We start from the raw sequence: 19,766 nt of genomic DNA on the forward strand, positions 1-19,766 counted from the left end.
TCCCAGCATCTACAGGCCAGAGGCGGGGTTCACCCTGGACAGGTCACCAGTCCATCACAGGGTCAGCATACAGAGACGAACAACCATTCACACTCACATTCATACCTACGGTCAATTTAGAGTGTCCAATCAGCCTCGTCCCCAATTACATGTCTTTGGACAGTGGGAAGGAGCTGGAGTACCAGAGAGAACCCACGCATTCATGGGGAGAACATACAGGCTCTACACAGAAAGATTCCCCACCCGAGCCTGGACTCAAACCAGAACCTTCTTGCTGTGAGGCCACAGTGCTCACCACTGCACCATCATGCTGCCATGCTCTCTTCTACTTTCCTCAGTTGTGTTTCTTTCATGTCCTCCTGAGATCAAAGACAGAATTCTAGCTATTGTCAAAGCCCTGATGACATCATCAGGAATTCTGACTTTGATCTGGAGACTCTTGCTTTAATCTGAATTTGACCTGACTAATGTTTTAGTTTAGGTTGCATGATACCGACCACCTCATTTCTCCTGATGGACTGGTGACCTGTCCAGGGTGAACCCTGCCTCTTGAACAATGTCACCTGGGATCGCCCCCCCCCCCCCCCCCCATGACCCCATACCCCCTTCCCTCATGTGACTCTTTCATGCGGGCCTCTCAAAACAAAAACATGGCCGCCGCTCCTGTCATTTTCGGAGGAAAGTGCCTTCTTCCAAGATAGTTTTGATTTAATAAAGCATTCTGATGACATTTCTAGAGAGAAATATGCATTTTGTTTTCATAATCTTTGCTCAGTTCTTGTGTTTAATCTTTGGTTTGTTCGTTATTACGGTGAATCTTTCACCTCTCGGAAGAGAGTCGTTACAGTGTCACATTTCTACTGTTGCTATGTTGGTTGCTAAGGAAGCCATTACGGACGAGTGTCATTTCAAGATAGGTTTGATTTTTAAAAAGCATTTTAAGGACATTTCTGGCGAGAAATATAAATTTTATTTCCATAATATTCGCTGTTCAAGAAAGAATAATATGAAATGGATTTTAGTGCCCCAGGAATTACAAACATCTGCTTCCGTGGAAGTCGCCCCCCGTTCTTCTGTGAGAAAATCCGGTAGTTGTCGCTCACTCCGAGGAAAAAAAACAAATATTTTTAATACTTCATCTTTTGATTAATAAGACAATCTACAAATTCATTTAATTTCTGGATGTTTATTCTACCTACGAAGTCCATTTGTCACCATTATAGATCGACCAATCAGCATTAAGAATATAAACAATGACTCAAACTAATGGCGGTCTGCTGACGTCACATCCGTCACAGAGGCTCACTCCTGCACTCAGAGGTGGCCTTTTAGTTCCATCACTTCACGCTATATTTACAGATTTATGATTGAGGGGAACAAACCACTCTGATGTCTGGGTTCATCAAGGATATCATTAAAGAAATCCTAACTATCTGGCCAGTTAAATTGATCCTAACTGTTCTTCAGATGTTGTGCTGGTAATGTCATGTAGTTTCTTTTCCAATGTAACTTTGTTGTTATGATGTGTGTATTTTTACTGCTCCAACAAAGCTGTTCCTCTTCTGGGGAAATCAATCATTCAGGCAATCAATAACTGAGTGTCTCTGATGCTGTACTGTAGTATTGCAGTACAACAACACTCTGATCCTTCCTTTTCAAATGTTTTTATTGTGTTTCTCTCATCAGGTGTTCAAAATGATGACAATAAAAATCAATAATTGATATTCAGCTTTGTTTCAACAATAATAATTGATCAGAAATGAGGCCTGATGGCTGCAATAGCAGCTTTGTGCTGTTCAGTGACTCCTGCTATAAAAAGGAGTCAAGGCCGTCTTAAAGATGTGAAAATGTTCCAAAGATCCTTCTTCATGTTGGTCCTGAACAAGATTGGTGTCAGGCCTTTTTTCAAAGGAGCTCCAAAAGGCTCACTTAACCCTTTGAGGCCTGGCTGAGACACGAGGCCTGTTGACCTTTGACCCTGTTGCTCTTTTGCTCTCATTGGCCTCTCCAGTGGATACAGACCTGAAACTTTATGAAATCCTAATCTGGTGGAATAATTCTAGAACCCCCTCCCAAACAGGAAGTAGCTTCAGGAAGGAGGTGGGGCTTCAAAGTTTTAAATATTGGTTTCTGGCAGAGGTGTGAGCTCCTCCCAGAAAGCTCATCTCATTTGGAGCAACTTTGACCAGTTATGATGCTTAAGTTAAAGACTTTACTGGACTTTGCCACACCCTTTATGGACAGCAGAAAGGACTTAGGGGGGTCAAACCAGCACAGATGCGATCCTTCAAGAACAGAACAACACACTCAAATTTCAACTTCCTCGGTTCAAAGAGAAAAAACTATCCCCTTGTGAAACTGGGCAAAATCAGGGTCTGGGACTGCTGCACTCCGAGAGCCTTTTGGAGCTGAATTGAGGATCAAATCTGGGTTCTGGTGTTTCTACTTGGGCTACATCCACCAAACTTTACACACATAGTGTGATGCCCCAGAGTAGCATGTGCTGGGAATTTCAGCCATCTAGGTGCTAAGGGGCCCAAGCACAGTCCCGGGGCATCCACTAACCCTAAGGGGCTGCTCAAAGTCTGGCCCCTCTTCCCTGGTTTCATTTGAGCTGAAGCCACCAAAAGTCACACCAATGGTTGATGTCAGTGAGAGGACTGATTCTGACATTTTCAGCCATCCAGAAGTTACAGAGCTGAAACACAAGACCCCAAAGCCCCTTCCATGTTTGTTGCCAGAGATATCGTAGTCATGACAGTGCACCTCCTTTATGAAGAAAAACAAAACAACTACTGCTTTGGGGCTTGTGTTTAGGGTTATTATATTATATTATTATATTATATTATGTGTGTAAAGTTTGGTGGATGTAGCCGGATGGGCCGGTGTGAGCAGGCATTTCAAAATATATATTTCTGGTAAAAACGCAGAAACAGCGGTGTTTTTGTGTTAAGATGAGAAACAGACCCATCCAGTTGTAGTGCCACCACTCAGCGGCCGCCTTGCAGTCAGAAGCCATGAAGAATGTTGCCCAGTAAGAGGAAGGAGAAAGGAGGAGCCGAAAAAGAGACACTCACGAGAAGAAAAGCAGACGAATTTCCAAAACTCGACGCGTTCTTCCAGGGCTGGACTGGGAAGAAGAGATGTCAGGTGTTGGAACGTGTAGTGGAAGAAGAAGGTCTCTGTGAGTAGTGAAAGAGTATCATTCTTTTAACATGGTTACTGTCTTCCATGTAGAATACTGCACTTTATTTTAATTTTTGAAACTTCAAAATGTGCGCATACATCCTCTGGTATGGCGTGTGCTTACACATATCGTGTAAATATCCATGGAGGGCTGCCAGGGATGAAAAATGCCAGGGCCATTTTTTGGTCCCAGTCCAGCCCTGCTTCTTAACCTGCTCACGGTGTCCTGTCAGCTGTCTTCCCTCAAGGAGGTGGCCAGTCTTGCTCTGGAGCAGTTTCAAAAATAGGCCTCAGCACACTGCCTCTGTGCCATGCCTCTCTCATGCTCCTCTACTCTTTGGTGCACATGCCTCCAGTCTGTCAGGCCTCTAATGAAGACACTTGGATCACTGGGCTTGCTAAAAGCAGGGCAAACAAAACAAAACAAAGCATGACGTTGACCACAATAAGTCAGCCATTTCCACGTCGTGCCGTCCGTTCTAACGAAGAGCCTCTGGACGACAGGGTTTATGGAATCTTGTTGAGGATGAAACTTTAAAAAATCAGTCCTCTGTGTGGAAGAAGGGCGACTAAAATAGTCTCCAACTGTCTGATCTGACTCCTCCACTTCCATTGCAACAGCATGGCTTGACTAAGAGAAAGAGAGAGAGCTGAGAGATTTCATTGGACGAGCCCAATGTCCTTCAAGAAAATCAACCAATGGGCCGCGTTTCGCGTCTCCGATACCGTTACGTTCGATTAAAATCTATACACTTTTGAAAAAAAAATTATGACAGTTATGGGCCGGCCCAAAGATGTGCATCGGCCAGGTGGCCAGTCCAGCCCTGGGTTCACCCTTGATGGGTCACCAGTCCATCCCAGGACCAACACACACACACAGACAGACAACCATTCACACTCACAGTCATTTAGAGTGTCCAGGTAACCACTACCCTCTTGATGTCTGGACCGTGGGAGGAAGCTGGAGTACCAGAGAGAACCACCACAGAGACAGGGAGAACCTGCAGGAGGGGTGGAGGTCGATGAGTCCTGGAGACGTTCAATAATGTCCACAACTTTGGCACCAAGAAGACAGCAGGTGATGGCACCTGGGAGTTCAACAGACCTGATGATTGAACCACCAATCACAAGGATTTCAGCCTCCATTGTAAACAGAGAGTTTAGAGAGAACCTGCTGTCAGCCTCACCAGTCAGGGCAGTGGCAGAGGCAGCAGAGTTGAATGAAGCAGGATCACCTGGCAGGTCTCAGCTGGAGGTGATGACATCACTGGCCTCAGTCCTCACCAGTGCTCTGCCTAGCAACAGGGACGATGGGGAGAAACCAGTAGTAGCGCTCTGAGAGTTGGAGACAGCAGGAGAGAGACCATGACAGAGTCACCCATGGGAAACTGTTGGATCCACTCAGGACCGGCTGGACAGACACAGATCAAAGACAGAATTGATGATGTCATCAGGAGGCTTTGATGGTGTCTTTATTTGTACCTAGAATTCTGTCTTTGATCTCAGGAGGACATGAAAGAAACACAATTGAGGAAAGCAGAGGAGAACATTCAGCTTCATTAGAAACACTTGAACTGTTGAACAGTAAAATTTGTTTGAAACAGTTTACAACACTGAGTGACAGGATTGAAGAGGGAAGAGTTTTGTGTTTTCAGTTTAATTCTAACTTTAAACTGGGCATGAACATTTTTAGTCGTTCATATTCTAACATACAGAGGAAGTCATGACATTCCCTTTTTTTAACCTGTCCTGTTCAGGAAATGGAAATGGAAATTTAGCTGCTATGTTGAATCAGAAAAACCTTTTGAAGTCTACTTTTGCTTCAGTCAGAAAGTGGACTGTTGTTAACTCTCACAATGGTTGGTGATTCTGGAGGAAGACAAAATCCTTATGAACCTCTTTTTAACAGACACACATTTCTAAAGACACTGGTTCATTTTATTTTTCTTCTTTCAGCAGAGGATGGTTTTGATCCATCGACCTCTGGGTTCTGGGCCCAGCACGCTTCCTCTGCGCCACTCTGCTCTACCATTGATGGTGCCAGGAGGCCTAAAAACACACAAACACCAATTCAATCCAGGACCTTGGATCCTAAACTGAAACTCCATCACACGGTGGCTCTGCTGGGGCTCCCACAGGTGAGTGAGGCTGAGCTCCAGTCTGCTCTGAGGAGGCAGCAGACATCTGCACCACTCAGAGGTTTGGTTGGTGGCTTTGACAAAATCCCAACAAACTCAAATCCTGTTGAATCAGGAAGTTCTAGTTGAACTCTCATCCACGTCACATGACCAAGAAAACCTCCTCTTTCATTCAGACCAGAACAGACAAACATAGAAACATTGTTTCAGCTTCTGATCAAACAATAACATGTTCTTGTTTGTTTGCCATGTTCTATTAATCAGACTGATGATCTCTGGATGTTCTAGGAGAGGGGTCTGTTTCTGATGAAGCCTGTTTGGTCTGGGGGGGTTCAGATGGTGGGGCTGTTTCAGTTCTAGTGCTGAAGGCTTTCACCATGACAGTCAGACTCTCCTCTGTCCTTCATGGTCCCTCAAATGTGCAGTGTGGACCTCACACACTGAATTTAGCCTGAAAACTCTTCATGAAAAGCAGGTGACTCAGAGTCTCTGTGGCGCAATCGGTCAGCGCGCTCGGCTGTTAACCGAGAGGCTGATGGTTCGAGCCCACCCAGGGACGATGAACAGGCTCTACTGGTGCTTAGGAGTCGCTGTGTTAATGATCTGAATGTGGAGGAGGCCTGCTGGCTGTGGGTAAAGTGGGGGCTCAGAGTTCGTGGAGTCGGCTCTGGAGTGAAGGGGGTCAGTGTTTGGTTCTCAGATGCTCCAGCTCAGGTTAGCGAGGTGGGGGAGAAACCAGTGAGAGCTCTGCCAGCTGGAGCCTCTTGGGTCCTGGGAGGCTTCACTCCTGGAGGTGGAAATGATAAGTTTTAAAATCTGCTCCTCTTCTTTCACGCTGACTTGTTTTCTTGGGTTCCCTCTTTCATTCATGTGTGATTTTAGTCTCAGCTCTCTAAACCTGAACGGAGCCAGAACCCATTTTAAAAGAGCTGCTCTTTTAAACTCCTGGAGATCAAGAGGATCCTGCCATGTTTATCCAGGAGACCCACAACACAACAGTCAGTGAATGGGGATGCAGGCAGGCTTTTAATGGGGGTCATTTGAAGTCCCAAGTCCAGTTGGAGCAGAGGCTGGAGTTTGATTCTCCAGGAGTTTTTGTTGTTGTTTTTTTCACCAGTTTCTTTTGGTTTGGAAGGAAATCATTCCAGGTGTTTGAAAGAAAGTGAGAGCAACTTTGGAAAATGTTCAACTGGTGTTTTTAAATGTCTTTGCACCAACAAATGGTGGACAGGACAGCTTTGGAAACATTTTAATGCCACCGTTCAACAGTGAATCTGCTGGTTTCCTGTTTTTAGGAGCTGATGGGAGCTGCACAGAGAAGCTCTTTGAGACAGGAACCATTCAGAGCTCCATCCTGCTTCTTCCAGCAGGATCCACAGATCCACCAACACACCAGCTGTTTGATGAGTGGAGGCTTTTGACCAGGATTCCTGGACAGCACAGCTGGACTCACTCAACAGCTAACTTGTTAGCACCGACTAGACAGGAGCGCTTCTATGGTTTTACTCAGTGGTTCAATGTTTTTAAGAGATGTCCCATTCAGCCTGTGGGTTTGAGTGATCACTCTTCAGTCTCCTGTTCTGTTTTATTAAAATATTCATTTAAAAGCTCCTGAGAGAGAGAGAGAGAGAGAGGGAGGGAGAGAGAGAGAGGGAGAGAGAGAGAGAGGGGGGGGTAGACAGAGAGAGGGGGAGAGAGGGGGGAGACAGAGGGAGAGAGAGGGGGAGAGAGGGGGGAGACAGAGGGAGAGAGGGGGGGAGACAGGGAGAGAGAGGATCAAACTGATCTCAAACTTGACTTCAAAATTCTCTGATTATAATCATTTTTACTCCTTGATAGATTCATCACTGCAGTGTCATAGAGGGTCCATTACTATTGCAGTATATTAAAGAATATAAGAACGAGGTTACCATTCATGTAAATATAATATTTCATGTATTGCAGTATATTTTCAAAGATATAACACTTTAATTTTTTTAATAAGAGACTTTAATGTGAGACTTTAATGTCTGTCTTTGATCTCTAACTCTGACTCTGATGTCATTGGTGGTGACTGAACTCTACCCCCTGAAAGACTGGGAAGGCTCCTATTGGTGATGTCATCATAAATACATGAAGGTCTTTTTTCAATGGTATAACATTAAAGCTCATCTTAGTAAAACAATCAAGTTACTAAATTCTTGAAAAAATGACTGTCACTGACTTAAATAAATCAAATCTACTTCAAAGTTCCTTCTGTTGTCATAAGTCAGCCATTTTAAGTGTACTTGTAGTTCCAGAACATTCCAAGAGGAGATGATATGAATCATTTTGTTAGATGAACTCAGTTCCTCTGCTTTGATGTTGGTGGACTGAGGGGAGTTTGCCTGAACCTGCTTGGACCTGCTGGCTCCTGCTCAGTCCCTCACTCAGCCTCACTCAGCCTCAGCAGCACCGCTCCACTGAGGCCTGATTCAGGTTCCTAGCAACCAAATAGGAGGAGAGCTGAACCTTCTTGCTGGGAGGCCACAGTGCTGACCACTGCACCATTGTGTCCCCTGAAAATGCCACCACCTTGTTGGGATTTTCTGTAAAAGCAAGCACACATGAACACAGCAGCTTCTTCACAGGGCTGGTGGCGCAATGGATAACGAGTCTGACTACGGATCAGAAGATTCTAGGTTCAACTCCTGGCCGGCTCGCTTTGAACTTTATACTGAGAAGATGAAGTGAGAACCACTGATCAGAGTCACTGAAGTCCTCCCAGGTTCCCTCCTTGTCTGCTGGAAACATGAACACATGAATGATCCTGCTACCTCTCATGTTAAGCTGCACTTGACAGTGACAGCAGGAGAACAAAAATCCCAGTGTGTCATCAACATTTCCTGTCAATCAATGATAGAAGCTGTTGAGTTTCTGGATCAGAACAAGGAGAAAGGAGCCCCAATGAAAGAGTGATGGTTCTTGATTCTGATTTTGTTCTTCACTCCTACACCAGAGAGTGAAAGTGTGGGCTGGAGCAACTGCCTGCTTCAGAGTGGGAGGAGCCTCAGGACGTTCCAGTGAGAGCTGCAAACTTCCACCAGCGCCCAGTGCCAGCAGGTCTTCATGATGGAGCTGAGAAGAACACAACAACACCAGAGCACTGGAGAGGAGCACAACACTTCTTTGCTTCCAGGCCTCTCTCATGTCTGTCTGTCCATCTGGAGCTGGGGGGAGGAGCTTCACATGTTTTTCTTTTTTAAAAAAGGGAATGACATGACTTCCTCTGTATGTTAGAATATGAACGACTAAAAATGTTCATCCACAGTTTAAAGTTAGAATTAAACTGAAAATACAAAACTCTTCCCTCTTCAATCCTGTCACTCAGTGTTGTAAACTGTTTCAAACAAATTCTACTGTTCAACAGTTCAAGTGTTTCTAATGAAGCTGAATGTTCTCCTCTACTTTCCTCAATTTAGTTTCTTTCATGTCCTCCTGAGATCAAAGACAGAATTCTAGTTACTGTCAAAGCCCTGATGACATCATCAGGAACTCTGACTTTGATCTGGAGACTCTTGCTTTAACCTGAATTTGCTCTGACTAATGTTTTAGTTTAGGTTGCATGATACCGACCACCTCATTTCTCCTGATGGACTGGTGACCTGTCCAGGGTGAACCCTGCCTCTTGCCCAATGTCACCTGGGATCGCCCCCCCCCCATGACCCTTAAAGGATAAGAACAGAAAGTGGATGGAGGGATGGACTCAGCACTGAAATCAGCTGATCTGATCCACATTCTAATGTTTCCTGTCCCTCTTCAGGAGTCAGTCAGAATAGTAGTGTATATAATCATGTATATCCAACCTTGTAGTATCTTTCCAAAGCTTTTAGTATTTCTTCTTGTTTCTACTTGTAGTTTTAGTGTCTGGATCTTTTCTTTTGATGTCCTGCTGTCTGCTCTTTGCTTTTGGAGCTTCCTTCCCAACAACTACCAGGCCTCCTGGGTACTGTAGGAAACATGGTCAAGTTCTTCTGACTTCTCCAGGAACGTCCTGCTCACATTGGTCTGTCTTCATTTTGACTCCTCCCACTGCCACAATGACCAGCCTTTATACTCTTGGTGACTGGGGCCCTGGTTGCTGCAGGCCTCAACACCAGCCTGTGGTTGTGAGCAGGGCAGAACAGAACTGACAGTATCTCCCATGCAGGACCTGGGTCAGCACCTGGTGCCAGCTGGGGCACCGCTTTAACCTGGACCCCTAGAAGATCTTCTCCAGGAACTGGCCTTTTTCAATCGAAACAGCATGAAACTTCAAGTAAAGAATTAAAATTATTTAATTCACAATGAGGCCTCTGTCATAAAACAAAGGAACAACTGACTACCTCCCCATGACTTCACCCTGATAACCAGGAGGTAACCTGGTAGTCAGAGGAGCGATGCTCAGGTCTGTGGACTCAGAGGAGGGTTCTTCTTTTGGTCACAGGTTTGAAGATATCAGTGGAAGAGAGAGGAGAGGCTGTGAGAGACCTGCCACACCTCTCCAGTGACCTGGGACATGATGGCAGTGGTGGGATTTGAACCCACGCCTCCTCAGAGGACTGGAGCCTTAATCCAGCACCTTAGACCGCTCGGCCACACTACCTCACTGTGCTGCTCTCTGAGTTGGTCTGCTAAAGGCATGTTGAAGAGGAAGTAACATCATGATATCAAACTTATTCTGAAGGGGGACCCCTTTCCTCCACGGTCACAGGAAGTGACAACAGCGCTGCTAGAAGCAGGAAAGAAATGGTAAAAGGACTCAGTTTGTACAGAGCCTTTCTACCTCAGCAGCACTCAAGGAGCTGAACAATGTCCTCTCATTCACACACACTCACACACTGATGCTGAAGGCTGCCATGCAAGGAGCCAACCTACTCATCAGAAGTATTTAGGGGTTCAGTATCTCACTCAAGGACACTTTGACATGGTCACTGGAGAAAGTGAGGATCAAACCAGCCACCCTTTGGTTGCCAGACGGCCACGCTACTCCTGAGTCATGTGACCTGGATAAGATGGTGAACTACAGCTGATCGCCATGCTAGCAAACCCCTTTTGTTTGGTTTGGTTGTTGTTTAGTGACTGTGGATGAATACACAGGAGAAGTTGAGCATAAATTTGTGTTCCCTGTTCACTTGAATGTATGCAGGAGTGTGAGGTGGAAATAATACTTGGAGGAGAATGAGAGTTCAGTCTCAGCGCTATGACCTGTGCTGACACTAAAACATGTCAGCCCACAGAACAAAGATGGCAGTCCTCTTGGAAAGCAGGTACACCACACATACATGAAGAAACCCTACAGGAAACAAATATGTTGCCAGAGACTTTTACTCTGTTTTTGTTGTTTACCCAAGAACAGGATTGGAGGGAGACTGATGGTCGCTGTTTGGGTTTTTGGAAAACAAGGAGGCTGTGGGTTCAAGCTGGATTCTCAGAGACGATTTCCCCAACCTCTACATTGGCATCTACACTGTCATCTAGTCACGTGACTGAAGTCATCCAGTCACGTGACTGAAGTCATCCAGTCACATGACTGAAGTCATCCAGTCACGTGACTGAAGTCATCCAGTCACGTGACTGAAGTCATCCATTCATGTCAGTGATGTCATTTGGCAGGACTGTCATTGCCGTCTCATTCTAGAAAAGAATCCAGACTCCACCTGTGGCTCCATGATAACTGATGGACCTCTGGTTGGAGGCTGGACGATGATGTTTGGACTGGAAGGAAAACTCCTTGTCCAAATTCCATTGTGTTCAAATTTAAAGTCCCACAATAAGAAGTAGCTGAATCTGACAGGTGGAGGTTTGGAACTACAAGATGGTGATGTTTTCTTGACTTGATGCTCTGACTGTCAGGGTGGATGACAGCTTCTTCTGCTGCTGCATCTGAGTGGCTAGGATTGGAGCTTTTACCCTCCAAGGTTGTTTGGTTCCAGGGGAAATTCTAAAATTCCAGTCCCCAACCTGGGCTGTTCTGAAACTCTTCTCCTGAATCACTCCTGAGCTGCAGCAAGAACAAATACCAGTGCCAACCAGATCAACTTCATGGCTGCTAACAGCCTCAGACACTTGATTTCCATCAATCTGGAGCCAAGAAGGCCCTCACCTGTGGTTCTCCTCCAGGAGGGTCCAGGTTCTGCCATTGTGGCTCCTGGTGCCACTGCCAGAGAGCCTCAGCTGCACACTGCAACATTTCAACAGGAGATTGACATTCCTTCAAATGTCCTGACATCTGATTCCAATGGTTCTGTTCCATATTTATATTTTAAAATGAATCACACAATGAAAGCTGCCTCAGCTGCTTTAAGAGAGAGAACAAGCTAAGAGATCTGAAACCAGTAAAATATGCTTTTCTGTGTGCAAACTAGTGAGGGGCATGGAAGGATATTTTACCACCAATACAGAACCCAGACTTTAGTCATGTGATGAGATGGAGACTCTGATGATGAAGTTAATGGACAAAATGTGACTTGAGAGAAAACACATTTCTTCAGCAGACTTTGATCCAACATTGAAGTTAGATTTTGGTGGCTGCTCCATGTTGGAGGAAACCAGGCGATGTTGGACCGTCACAGGGAAGCTCCTTTGCCTCCTCTGCTGCCAGTTCAACCACTCACTCCCATCAGTGGAGAGCAGCTTCAACTGGGTTTGGAATGTACCATTGTGGATGCATAGGAATGTGGAGAAAATGTCCTTTGTCAGAAGTGGGATTCAAACACACACCTCCAGGAGCGACTGCGACCTGAACGCAGCGCCTTAGACCGCTCAGCCATCCTGACAGACACTTAGATGAAGACTGAATTAATTCACTTACAAAGTAGAATTTTTTCCACAGGAGCTACTGGCTCCTTAGTTGTTGCATTTATTGTTAACATTAAACACACAGTCTGAGTTCATGGCAGGAAGAAATGAACCAGAACATTAGAACCACATTGCATCTCTTGATCAGTTTGTTACATGGGACACATTCCAGACAGGAAGGTCCTTCTGAGACTTGAACTGGGATCACTGGATCCAGAGTCCAGAGGGCTCACCCTTCCACCATGGAACCAAACACAAGGAGGCAGTTCCTCTAAATACCACTTGACATCACCTGCAATCAACCTGTTGCTATTTGGAGGTTCATCTTGTTCTTGTTCCAGACTACATTGGCAAAAGGATCATGAACCACAAGGAAATCATGGAACTCCAGATTTATTATGACTTTCTAACTCCATCGTATGACCTGGGAGCAAAGACTGGCCAGGCCTTCCTTAATTTATCAGTTAATTACTGCTTCAACAAACATGCCACTTAATTAAGTTACCAGAATTTCTCTCATTGAAAAACCCACCAGCCTGATTTCTTGACATGACATGAAAAATTCTCCAAGAACCCACAGTTGGGTGGAAAGATACCAGGTTAACCAGGAGGAGTCCTGTTCCTGAACCATGGATGGAACAAAGTCCACTGGAAAACTCAGCAGTTCCTGAGTGCCAGATCCATCCAGGAGCTTGGGTCTCCCCTTGACTGTGGTGATCCATGAGATCAAGGAGGACAGAGGAAAGAAGGATCCTGTTGGAGATCTCCTCCCTTCTTCCTCCACTTCACTACTACTTGGATGTCAGGAATATGAGGTACTTTACTCAAATGACGTATTAGGAGTTTCCTGTTTGACAAGAAGGAAGTCAGAGGTTCATCCCTCACTTGTTGGTGGTGCCCTCAACCTGCTGAGAGCATCACTTAGTTCTCTACAGAGAAACATGGCAGCTCTGCTGAAGGCTGCAGGAAACCTGCTGGAACTGAGACTTGGACTTAGGTCACTGGATTCAAAGTCCAGGGTGCCAACAGGTCCACCAGGGCATCTGTGCTTTACTTACCGTGTAAAAAGGACCACAGTGGTCGTCTGGTTTTAATTTAACAAAAAAATACGGTTGAAAACTTTGAGACAGTGACACAGGGCTCTTATTTGAAGGGCCATGGGATGGGAAATATCCCAGACCTCTGAGATCAGAGCGCTCACTTTGATCTCAGGGTCCTGACTTTGGGGGTTCTTCCTTTGGTCTTCAAATACTCGTGGTTTTTATTGGCAGAACTTTCAACTTGCATGCAAAAAGAGAATCACAGTCAATGTAAACCCAGCAGACAGTGTTTATTTCTGATAAATCAGACAATCACTCAAATGAGAATGAAAGGAAAAAACAATAAAATGTTTTAAAATCCTTCTCCACTCTAAAGCTTTTTAAAGTTCACTTGAAGGTTCAAAGGTGGAGGTGAGGAGGTCACCCTGATCCTGCCTGTCGTCACTGCCAGGATTCTGTCTTCTGGTGCTGTGGTTCTTCTGATGAAGGGGGCGTGATGTTTGCTGTCTCAGGCTCCACCAAATGTCCTCTTTAGGACGCCACAATGTGGCCTCTTCACTGCTCCATCTTCCCTGCATCGGAGACACCAGGGTTCCTCCTGGTGCCGACCCCATCGTCCTTCTACCCAATGGTGCGGCCATGGATCCTCAGAGGAGGCTGGGATCCTTCTTCTCATCAGAGCCACAGTTTTTCCTGTAGGGAACAACAGGAGCTTTGTTGTAATGTTTTGCTCGGTGTTTCCTGCACAGACCGTCAGGATCTGTGACGCCATCTTGTGGTAGGGGGTCATCATCTTGTTGTGTGGTAGTGGATTCATTGATCTGCTGTTTCAACACATTCAAGTTCATTATCCTACAAGTCAAAGTACATTTGGTGTGGAGTTTTAGTTTCTGGCCTCAATCATAACGTGTGCCTTTCTTCTTCATGAACATTTCTCAGCTTTGTAAGTTTATTCTAGTTTTTCTTCCTCTCTTTTCTATTCCATTGTTGTTGAAGATTCTACTGCAGGTTGGAGTTCCCTGCTGACTGAAGCAGAAACAGGAACAAAAAGCTGGAGGCTGTCAGAGCCCCAAGTTGGGGGCTGATATTAAAGTAGGAGATGAACACATCCAGGTTAGCATCCCTCTCAGAAGCTGCTACTTTAGCTCTTCGGGATACAGCAGCCTAGCATAGCTTCATCTGGCCAGTTAGTGGCCCACTTTGATGTCTGGGATATCAGGTTCAAGGTTCTTCACAGCTCTGAATGAAGGCTTTCTAAAGTGTTAACCAGTACTCCAGTTGTAAAAAACAATCAGGGGGGATGGTAGATTTTGATGTTTAGGAACAGATCATTTGTGCTGATGACAGCGCATCAGGTGAGAGACCAACAGTGTACCCTTACTCCTCTCAAACAACAAGCATGCTATGGATATTACCTGTCTGCTACTCCTGTCATTGATCTTGACCAAGCCCCCAGGCTGACACTGCTACCACTGCTCCTACATAGTTACAGTCAAATGCAGAGGACATTTTCCCACTGGGTGCAAGTGCAACTTCATACTCATGCTACCTATAAATCTGGGAATTCTTCTATATTTTGAAACAAAACATTCTCAAGTCCAGTCCATTTTAATTAAAGTGCAAGAGCAAAAGAATGAAACAAATGTACTGTGGCAGGATAGCGCTACACTCCCCACCATGAGGGGCAGTGTGGCAGACGATAGTGAGTGGTCACCTAGAAATAGACCTGGTCCGACCCTTCTCCGTCCTTTCCACTTCCTCTCCCTCCTTTACGGAGCCGACAGCCGTGCGTGGTGGCGTCTCGCTGGTCAGCAGATCGGTTACAAACAAAGGTACCTCAAAACCTCAAAATAATGCTACAGTGATGTCGGAAGAATTGCTAATGAACTCAAAATGATGCTAACAGAAATGTAGTGAAAGTTTCGAAAAACCTCAAAGTGATGCTGACAGTCATGTAGTAAGAGTTGCTAAGAACCTAAAAATAATGCTACAGTGATGTCGGAAGAATTGCTAATGAACTCAAAATGATGCTAACAGTAATGTAGTGATAGTTGCTAATAAACTCAGTGATGCTAACAGTTATGTCGTGAAAGTTTCAAATAACCTCAAAATAATGCGACAGTGATGTTGGAAACATTGCCAATGATCTCAAAATGATGCGACAGTGATGGAGTGATAGTTGCTATAAACTCAGTGATGCTTTCAGTAATGAAGTGAAAGTTTAGAACAACCTCAAAGTGATGCTTACAGTCATGTAGTAAGAGTTGCTACGAACGTCCAAATAATGCGAAAGTGATGTCGGAAGAATTGCTAATGATCTCAAAATGATGTGACAGTGATGTCATAAGAATTACTAATGAACACAAAATAATGCTAAAAGTAATGTAGTTATAGTTGCTAATAAACTCAGTGAGGCTGACAGTAATGTAGTAAGAGTTGCTACGAACCTCAAAATAATGCTACAGTGGGAGTGAACGTTTCGAATAACCTCAAAGTGATGCTGACAGTCATGTACTAAGAGTTGCTACGAACCTCAAAATAATGTGACAGTGATGTCAGAAGAATTGCTAATGATCTAAAAATGATGCGACAGTGATGTAGTAAGAATTGCTAATGAATTCAAAATGACGCTAACAGTAATGGAGTGAAAGTTTCGAATAACCTCAAAGTGATGCTTACAGTCATGTAGTAAGAGTTGCTGCGAACCTCAAAATATTGCGACAGTGATGTCGGAAGAATTGCTAATGAACTCAAAATGATGCTAACAGTAATGTAGTGATAGTTGCTAATCAAGTCAGTGATGCTTCCATTAATGTAGTCAGTGTTTCGAACAACCTCAAAGTGATGCTGACACTAATTTAGTAAGAGTTGCTACGAACCTCAAAATAATGCGACAGTGATGTCAGAAGAATTGCTAAAGATCTCAAAATGATGCGACAGTGATGTAAGAAGAATTGGTAATGATCTCAAAATGATGCTAACAGTAACGTAGTGATAGATGCTAATAAACTCAGTGATGCTTACAGTAATGTAGTAAGTGTTTCGAACAACCTCAAAGTGATGCTGACAGTCATGTAGTAAGAGTTGCTACGAACCTTAAAATAATGCAACAATAATGTAGTAAGAGTTGCTACGAACCTCAAAATAATGTGACAGTGATGTCAGAAGAATTGCTAATGATCTCAAAATGATGCGAGAGTGATGTAGTAAGAATTGCTAATGAACTCAAAATGATGCTAACAGTAATGGAGTGAAACTTTCGAATAACCTCAAAGTGATGCTTACAGTCATGTAGGAAGAGTTGCTACGAAACTCAAAATAATTCGACAGTGATGTCGGAAGAATTGCTAATGATCTGAAAATGATGCGACAGTGATGTAGTAAGAATTGCCAATGAAATCAAGATGATGCTAAAAGTAATGGAGTGAAACTTTCGAATAACCTCAAAGTGATGCTGACAGTCATGTAGTAAGTGTTGCTACGAACCTCAAAATAATGCGACTGTAATGTAGTAAAAGTTGCTACAAACCTCAAAATACTGCGACAGTGATGTCGGAAGAATTGCTAATGAACTCAAGATGATACTCACAGTAATGTAGTGATAGTTGCTAATAAACTCAGTGATGGTTACAGTAATGTAGTAAGAGTTTCGAACAACCTCAAAGTGATGCTAACAGTCATTTAGTAAGAGTTGCTAATGAACTCAATTCAATGCGACAGTGATGTCGAATGAATTGCTCATAAACTCAAAATGATGCTAACAGTAATGTAGGTATAGTTGCTAATAAACTCAAAGTGATGCTGACAGTAATGTAGTAAGAGTTGCTACGAACCTTAAAATAATGCAACAATAATGTAGTAAGAGTTGCTACGAACCTCAAAATAATGTGACAGTGATATCAGAAGAATTGCTAATGATCTCAAAATGATGCGACAGTGATGTAGTAAGAATTGCTAATGAACTCAAGATGATGCTAACAGTAATGTAGTGATAGTTGCTAAGAAACTCAGTGAAGCTTACAGTAATGTAGTAAGAGTTTCGAACAACCTCAAAGTGATGCTGACAGTCATTTAGTAAGAGTTGCTAATGAACTCAATTCAATGCTACAGTGATGTCGTGAGAATTGCTCATGAACTCAAAATGATGCTAACAGTAATGTAGTAAGAGTTGCTACGAACCTTAAAATAATGCAACAATAATGTAGTAAGAGTTGCTACGAACCTCAAAATATTGTGACAGTGATGTAGTAAGAATTGCTCATGAACTCAAAATGATGCTAAAAGTAATGGAGTGAAACTTTCGAATAACCTCAAAGTGATGCTGACAGTCATGTAGTACGTGTTGCTACGAACCTCAAAATAATGCGACAGTAATGTAGTAATGTTGCTGCAAACCTCAAAATACTGCGACAGTGATGTCGGAAGAATTGCTAATGAACTCAAGATGATGCTCACAGTAATGTAGTGATAGTTGCTAAGAAACTAGGTGATGCTTACAGTAATGCAGTAAGAGTTTCGAACAACCTCAAAGTGATGCTGACAGTCATTTAGTAAAAGTTGCTAATGAACTCAATTTAATGCTACAGTGATGTCGTGAGAATTGCTCAACAACTCAAAATGATGCTAACAGTAATGTAGTGATAGTTGCTAAAAAACTCAAAGTGATGCTGACAGTAATGTAGTAAGAGTTGCTCCGAACCTTAAAATAATGCAACAATAATGTAGTAAGAGTTGCTACGAACCTCAAAATAATGTGACAGTGATATCAGAAGAATTGCTAATGATCTCAAAATGATGCGACAGTGATGTAGTAAGAATTGCTAATGAACTCAAGATGATGCTAACAGTAATGTAGTGATAGTTGCTAATAAACTCAGTGAAGCTTACAGTAATGTAGTAAGAGTTTCGAACAACCTCAAAGTGATGCTGACAGTCATTTAGTAAGAGTTGCTAATGAACTAAATTCAATGCTACAGTGATGTCGTGAGAATTGCTCATGAACTCAAAATGATGCTAACAGTAATGTAGTGATAGTTGCTAATGAACTCAAAGTGATGCTGACAGTAATGTAGTAAGAGTTGCTACGAACCTTAAAATAATGCAACAATAATGTAGTAAGAGTTGCTACGAACCTCAAAATATTGCGACAGTGATGTTGGAAGAATTGCTAATGAACTCAAGATGATGCTCACAGTAATGTAGTGATAGTTGCTAAGAAACTAGGTGATGCTTACAGTAATGCAGTAAGAGTTTCGAACAACCTCAAAGTGATGCTGACAGTCATTTAGTAAAAGTTGCAAATGAACTCAATTTAATGCTACAGTGATGTCGTGAGAATTGCTCAACAACTCAAAATGATGCTAAAGGTAATGTAGTGATAGTTGCTAAAAAACTCAAAGTGATGCTGACAGTAATGTAGTAAGAGTTGCTACGAACCTTAAAATAATGCAACAATAATGTAGTAAGAGTTGCTACGAACCTCAAAATAATGTGACAGTGATGTCAGAAGAATTGCGAATGATCTGTAAATGATGCGACAGTGATGTAGTAAGAATTGCTAATGAACTCAAAATGATGCTAACAGTGATGGAGTGAAACTTTCGAATAACCTCAAAGTGATGCTGACAGTCATGTTCTGAGAGTTGCTACGAACCTCAAAATAACGCGATAGTAATGTAGTAAAAGTTGCTAAAAACCTCAAAATATTGCGACAGTGATCTTGGAAGAATTGCTCATGAACTCAACATGATGCTAACAGTAATGGAGTGAAACTTTCGAATAACCTCAAAGTGATGCTGACAGTCATGTAGTAAGTGTTGCTACGAACCTCAAAATAATGCGACAGTAATGTAGTAAAAGTTGGTACGAACCTCAAAATATTGCAAAAGTGATGTCGTGAGAATTGCTCATGAACTCAAGATGATGCTAACAGTAATGTAGTGATAGTTGCTAAGAAACTCAGTGATGCTGACAGTAATGTAGTAAGAGTTGCTACGAACCTTAAAATAATGCAACAATAATGTAGTAAGAGTTGCTACGAACCTCAAAATAATGTGACAGTGATATCAGAAGAATTGCTAATGATCTCAAAATGATGCGACAGTGATGTAGTAAGAATTGCTAATGAACTCAAGATGATGCTAACAGTAATGTAGTGATAGTTGCTAATAAACTCAGTGAAGCTTACAGTAATGTAGTAAGAGTTTCGAACAACCTCAAAGTGATGCTGACAGTCATTTAGTAAGAGTTGCTAATGAACTAAATTCAATGCTACAGTGATGTCGTGAGAATTGCTCATGAACTCAAAATGATGCTAACAGTAATGTAGTGATAGTTGCTAATGAACTCAAAGTGATGCTGACAGTAATGTAGTAAGAGTTGCTACGAACCTTAAAATAATGCAACAATAATGTAGTAAGAGTTGCTACGAACCTCAAAATATTGCGACAGTGATGTAGTAAGAATTGCTCATGAACTCAAAATGATGCTAACAGTAATGGAGTGAAACTTTCGAATAACCTCAAAGTGATGCTGACAGTCATGTAGTAAGTGTTGCTACGAACCTCAAAATAATGCGACAGTAATGTAGTAATGTTGCTGCAAA

The 19,766-nt window shown here is 43.1% G+C and overlaps 1 non-coding gene across 1 annotated transcript; it reads right to left on the reverse strand.

The window, feature by feature from the left end:
* Positions 1-9,844: 9,844 nt before the first annotated feature.
* Positions 9,845-9,927, reverse strand: trnal-aag (transfer RNA leucine (anticodon AAG)). Its single transcript has one exon. It is a non-coding gene; the product is annotated as a tRNA-Leu (tRNA).
* Positions 9,928-19,766: the final 9,839 nt, after the last annotated feature.

This window comes from Aulostomus chinensis, chromosome 1 (assembly GCF_037954235.1).
Source record: "Aulostomus chinensis isolate RoL2024-O1b breed Wild chromosome 1, RoL_Achi_v1.0, whole genome shotgun sequence".
NCBI lineage: Eukaryota > Metazoa > Chordata > Actinopteri > Syngnathiformes > Aulostomidae > Aulostomus > Aulostomus chinensis.